Genomic DNA, 7,148 nt, shown 5'->3' with positions numbered 1-7,148 from the left:
AGTTGAAAGCACATATGTTCATACCACATGTCAATGCATCCCTTCTTGAGTGGGGGGGGGGAATCATCCCATAAACTCAGCTAACTTTGTATCATCTTAACGCGTTTATGGGATGATGTTAGGAAATTAATAAAGAAGGGATGCATTGACATGTGGTATGAACATATGTGCTTTCAACTGAAGAGATGTAAAAAATAAAAAAAAATAAAAGAAGATGTGGATCATATTTAAATGTCCATATGATGATAAGCGAGTGGAGATCATCTGACCCCCATTTGTATTCGCCTCCACATCACAGAGGAAAGTTCTCCTCATCTGAGAATAAAGTGACATTTTTCTACAAATTGATTGAACAATATAAGGCTACTTTAATTTGGAAGATGAATAGGCCTGATCTCACCAGACCCCTTCTCCCTCAACAATATTAAAAAATTATCCACACAGCAGCTCGAATATTCTTTTGAATCGATTACTGTTTGACAAAAGACAAAGTCTTATTGAAGCAGTGGTTTCTGAACATTTCCCAATATATTTTTAGTTTCTGAGAGCTAAAAAAAAAAATGCAGGATACATGAAACCTTCTGACACAACAACACTGACTCTAAAGCAAGGATCAAACATTGTCATTAAGATAGATCATGTATGAATCGTGACAGATTGCTGAAGAAGGTTCAGGTGTGACCACGGAGGTCTCTTATTGAACAGCTTAAATGTGGCTATACGTCTGTGATACAAGCACTTCATTTATCAGCTGTGTGTGACATGTGAAACTGATGCAGTCAAACATTTTGTATTTGGAAGAAGCCCAGAGAGGCAAACCGCTGCATTATGTTGCCAAAACACAAATGAAACATGATAAGCAGATTAGGCAGTCATGGCAGCGAGTTTCCACAGGAGAAGAGGAGACAACTCAATCCTCAACCAACATAAAATATATATATATATTGTAGAAAACAGAGTGTGTTTCATTTGAAGAAAGAATAATTGGAATTGGCGGAAGAGGCAGGTTGTTTAAATCTATTTTTTGTTTCACATATATCGTTGTCTCATGTTTTGCCAGCCTGTTAAGCTTTATTCTATTGTACTCCCACAGACATGTTTTTCAGTACTAGCATTTATACAGTGTATTTCAAGCCAGTGTGTATTGTGGCTGTGCAGTTTGGGTATTTTTGTGTGATCTGCAGGATATATATTCCATCTGTCTAACCATAAAAGAACAGTTAAAAGCAAGCAACTAACTTATTGCTGACTAATGGAATACTTAAAAAAGCATAAAAGCATGTATCATCACACAAAATCCTGTGTCTCAATAATACCCGATCACGTGATGCTTTACGTCGATGCGTTGTGTGTTAATTAATGAGGCCTAATTCGCAGTTAAGTCGTACATGAATTAACGCGTCATCCAATCAGCTGCGTTAAGTGGACCGAGGCTCCTCAGACCAGTGTGTCTAATGAGCCCCTCAACGAGCGGAACACCACCTGATTCTCCTCCTGGAGCTGGTTGAAGGGACTTTGGTCTGCAGCGCCAGTGGGGTTGCTTGAGTTCCCGCGTGCCCCTTAACTCTCTGCATCGGGTCCTTGTTCAATGCATTCGCAAATTCATTTGCAGGCTGCTCAGCCACGAGTCCGTGACCGAGAAACGTGAAGGGTCATGACGGTGGGATGAACCAGAAGTAAGCTGCAGTCCTGGGATCATTTCTGAGAGAGGTCAAAGAAGAATGAATGTGACTGAAGAAAATATTTTTTAAAAATAACCAAAATAGGCATGGTGACATACTGCATGATTTAGCAGTGACCTAAAGTTCATTAAGTAATGGATAATTAAACGATGCATTGCTGGGTCTATTAGAATGCATTTATTAGATCCTACAGTGTTATTGAATCATAACTGCGGCAGCATAATGCAGTTTTAGTCCTGATTGGAGTTACTTCTCTGCTTAAACATATAAATGAAAGCATCCTTATTTGAAAGCTATTTGAAGGCGCTCTCTTGCTGCTTCGCCCCCGGGGGATGAGAAGCAGCTCCGGGCTCAGATTACACTCCAAACAAGCCTCAATCAGGCCAAATTATTAACGAGGATTCACTGTAACATGCAGATCTTATCAGAGCTGGGTCAACGGGAGCACTCTTCTGGGTTTGACAACGATGGCTGGAGAGAGAAAAACACATCAGAAAATGAGTTTAACCGGATATTATACAACTGATATAACAGCAAATCGTTGTGTCAAGCAAACAGATCAACGGACTAAAGGAACATCAGGAAATGAAATAAGCAAAAATAAAAACATCAACATTTCATATCAGAATAGTATTCTGTTGATGCATAAGATATTTTTTTTAATCCACAAAACTATTAAACTGACCGTAAGTATCTGTAAGAGTGAGACAAAAACAGAATATATCCATTGAGAACATCACTTTATCTCTCTTAATGCAAATATATATATAAAACTGAAGGAAGAAACAACAGTATGATCATTTTAAACTCACAATCAAACATAACAGCCACATTTTAAATCAATATAGCAAAACCATGCAGCATGATAAAGACTATCACTAGAGATATTCCGAAATTATTTTTAAAGGACAGTTCTACAGATTTTTCATTCAAAGTTAAATGCACTTAATGAGATCCGGCCTAAATAAGGAGTTGGTTACAATAATACTGGCTTTCCCCTTTTGTCAACATCCTGAATACCAGATATAAAGAAGTGAGTGAAAAAAGTTGGCTGAAACCTTATATGGCAAAGGCCCAAACAACCCCCCCAAAAAGTGTCCAATTATGACTCCCATCCATCCAATTTAAGAAACTTCACTTGAAGAGCAGAAGAAAAGAAACTGATCCGCTCAAATCTGGTTTTGACACATAGCCTCTACTGCCTGCGTGCCCTGCAGCAAGGCAATATGCTGCGTTCTTCATCTGTCTGACGTCTGACATATAGCCCTAACTGAGGTGAGAGTATCTGTCGACTTAGGCAAAGGGGCAATGACACTGACATCAATAAGCTGTGGCCTGAATGCATGCGGGCCGCATAGAAATACATCTCATTTGGCATTTTGGTCATATTACAATGATTATTTCTGTTTTGTATATTAATAATGCAAATCACATATATTTTTTTATTTGTTCCTTTATCAGCAGTGGAGGAGGTTCTCTGTTGTGTGTGTGTGTGTGTGTGTCTGTGTCTGTGTGTGTGTGTGTTTGTGGCTTTTATCCCCAATCCAGCCTGGGCTCCTTGTCCTAACTCCCTGGTATGAGGGGTCAAAGGTCACCGCTGCTTGTGGCCGTGTTCCAATCCCCCAATAGTGTGTAATGTTCTCAACTGATCTGTGGTTTTATAAAAGGAACCAGTGTCCAGATATTAGTTTTCAAACCCGTGGAACATTTCAATCATCTGATATAAAGGGTAAACACACAGGAGCTTTAAGTTGTCATCTAATCTTGTGCTCTGTGAAATTGCATACATTTATTTTATAGCTGCTTCTTTCAAATATATCCAAATAGACAGCAAAATATGCATTTAAAATGGTGACATGGTTAATGTAGTTTAAATCCTGGGACAGTCATTTTTGTCCACTTTTAATGGAAACACAAAATACCTTTTGGTAGAAAGTTGTGCAACATCTTTTAGGTCAACCTCTAAAAAATGTAGCCGGTAAAACCAGTGAGATGAACCATTTTTAGAGAACTTATATTGTGAAAGATTGATGGGTTGTTGCATAAATAACATAAAGTTGTAAATTAATGTGAAGATGTATCTTCAAAAAAAGGAATGTGCCCTTGTCGAAAAACAAGGTATTTCTACCGAATAGAATATAACAAAGAAACCACGATGAGATGTACGTGTTTGAAGGAGGGGTTCAGTTTTAAGGCAAATTATTTATTGTTTCTAATACAAAAACTCCAACAAAAGGCATTTCTTAATAGTCTCCTCAATTCATATGTCCTTGCCAAAGAGCAGTTGGATTTGTATGCATATGTATTAATTTAAAAGAAACTCAAAATATAAATTGGTTGTTGTAATAATGATTGATTATAATAATATAAAATGATAATAACTTAAGGATGGCAGTTAAAACATGCTCATACATGGCACATGTTCAATCATTCATGTAATGGGGTTAGACAGGTTAACCACAGGAATTTCAAACTTCAACTTTGTTTGTCTAACATGTGGGTCTCTACAAAAGTATTTTATTAAAAAAATACATCTGGTTAAATTTGGCCTTATCTCATGTCCATAGAACTGACACGGTTTTATTTAAGCTGCAAAGTCCTGTTTCCAACTCAAGACAAACATTCTTTTCTGCTCACATTGCGTTCACTGGCAGTATGAATTCGGATCAGTTTTTAAAAAATAAAACTGAGTTGTATAGTCTTAGTGAAAGAGCAATGTCTCACCCAAAAACCAAAATAAAACAAAATAAGTTGCATTCATTTCTGATAACATCAGCTCCACAAACCCACCAGCATTGGAGCTTAAAACACTTTTGAATATAAGGAATGTGTAAATAGTTTTGTATGGGTCTTTAACTGACCCTCTCTTTGAAACTGATGAATAATTCATAAATAAACCTCCGATGGGAGCCAGGGGCCATATGAACACAATACAAGCAACAGAAAACAGAGGCGACGGAAAAAAACAACAGTGTTTCGGTTTTACGATTAACAGGATGACAGCCTCCATGTCTCGGCCTGTCCATATAAACGCCTTCCTGTGATTCCGATCGGTGGTCAGTTGGCGGACGCTCATGCTGATCGCCTAAACACCGGGCTTATGGCTGCTCTCGAGGCCAATGCACGGCATTGACGCGGGCACGTTGATAACTGATTGAATCGCGTGTTCAAAGTTGCTCCACGTCTCCGTTCAACACGAGGCTACATCTGGCTCTCTCCTGCCCGCAGAAAAGCCTTTTACAAATGGAGTTGAGCTCCATGACCGAGCAGAAGCCCTCTGGTGCTGGTTTTCCCCTTCCTCCCCTCCTCCCCCCCCCCTTATGCAGTCCCTCTGGCCAGGGGAACCCACCAGACATCAGCTCTGTGGGCTCCCTGTGTCTTTTTCCAAACGTTTTTTCGGCGCTTTGGGGTCAGTTATTAACTCGAGAGCATTTGAATTTCATTAACACGTGCAGGCAGGAAAATACAGCCAGCAAAGATATCCTCAGTAATTTGGTGGCAAGACATTTCAGTCAGAATCACGCTTTTGGTAGACTGTTGTAAATCATACGAATCGCCTAATTAGAAAAATATTAATAATACAAAAAACGAGTCTGCAGCTTATTTATTATTAATATAATATATTTGAATGTGTTACCAGGAGCCCAATCAAATAGATATGGTATGCTTTAAGTGCATTTGACATTTTAAATGCATGTCTGCCGTTTAACCATAGTACCGTACAATAATTTGAATTGTTTAAATTGCGGTGACAAAGCAATATTTTAGACAATAATTAAATACTCTATTTGACGCTTCAGTGTGTTTTTTTATAAAGTAAAACTTGCAACAGCAGCGTTGTTCCAACCTACTCTCCGCACAGGCCGCCATCCCTCCTTCTGACCCCGTGTCTGTGCAGAGGGATGCCGGGTAAAACCCAGCAGAGGCAGCGCTGTTTCCCCCGCTGTTTCCTCCTCCATGTTAAGCCACGATCGTGGGGATGGTGGCTGCAATGCATACATACACACGACTTCAATGGAAATGTTAAAGAATATTTTGGAATATCAGTTATTATGGTGTGACCTAAACTGATGGACACGATCTGATTACATATCCCTTCATTCATATTCGTGCTTATTAGCCCATTGCTTAACATATTATAATGTTATGAGCCCCTGACCTTTACACTACTTATTTTAAATTCATGGCGGTCAAAGACTTTTAGGCATATTGATTATTTGCCAATCACCATAGAAGTAGAATGTAAAAGTAGCATGCCCATAGGCTGCAAATGGAGAATTACGAGGTTATTTTGTATAAAGATTAAAAACGAATGTGTATAAGATGATGGTTGTTCACAAAAAGTGAAAATCTTGCAACACAATAAGGCTCTCGATAGTACTGTTGTCAATAGCCTCCCTCCATAAATTAAACGATGGCCCTTGGTGTAACTCAAAACTCTATTTAAAGTAAACTGTTGAAGCGTGAAAGTGCTTTTGGCTCATACTTTAAAAAGGTCAAATATTAACCAAGAAGAGAGAAATACAGGAGAGGGGAGAGAAAACGTTGTTGTTCATTTAATCCACCCTGTTTCTCAGTTGGTATACATTCAAAGAGGGAAAAGCACATGGGTCCCACAGAGGAGCACTCTCGGTTCAGCGCATGGAGGAGGCATGAGTTTACACCCACTTCTAAATGGGGAAAGTTTGTTTTACACCTTAAACAGAAGCTCTGCTTTCTGTTCAGTCCGACTCACACGGAACCACAGCCGCACTTAAACCCCATGTGGTGTTTCACTTCATGAAATCAGTAGGCTTTTATTTTAAAATCATACAATTAATTACCACCAATTTAACCATTCTCCCCCTTTATTCGCATCACACAGTCGGCTGACTGCCATACTTATTCGATTCTATAGCCTCTGTAGAGTTTACATATACAGTCACTCATTTAAACGCCCAGAGTGTGTAGAGGCTACGTGCACACACGCTAATTGGTAGGTTGCACATGGGCTTTGGGGATATAAGGAGCCCAAACCATGAGTGAAGCCTGTAGATTGTACTGTGATTACCTCGTGCAGTGACACGTGTCTTTCTGCTTGTGTTTAGACTCTGTGCATTGTATCCATGTACTGAAAAGTTTCTAATCACATCCCTTCCACCAAAAACGTCAGAAAAAGTGAAGAATATATTTCATAATTTATTACAGTTATTCTAATTGAATAGCTTGACCTTTCCTTAACCCTCAAAAAATGGTTTATGGTTAATAGACTGACGCTGCAAATGGGTTTTCGTCCACAACAGGTCAGTCAGTGCTGACTGAGAAAAGCAAAAACTGTTTGAAGCTATTTTATCATGCGGAGAGCCGATTTCGTGGGCTCTTCTGCTCCCTTGAGACTCACAAATTCATTCAGAGTAAGAGAGAGAGAGAGAGAGAGAGAGAGAGAGAGAGAGAGAGAGAGAGAGAGAGAGAGAGACAGAGAGAGGA

This window comes from Anarrhichthys ocellatus, unplaced genomic scaffold (assembly GCF_004355925.1).
Source record: "Anarrhichthys ocellatus isolate YVR2014 unplaced genomic scaffold, GSC_Weel_1.0 scaffold10, whole genome shotgun sequence".
Taxonomy (NCBI): domain Eukaryota; kingdom Metazoa; phylum Chordata; class Actinopteri; order Perciformes; family Anarhichadidae; genus Anarrhichthys; species Anarrhichthys ocellatus.
Note: the sequence above shows the minus strand (reverse complement) of the source record.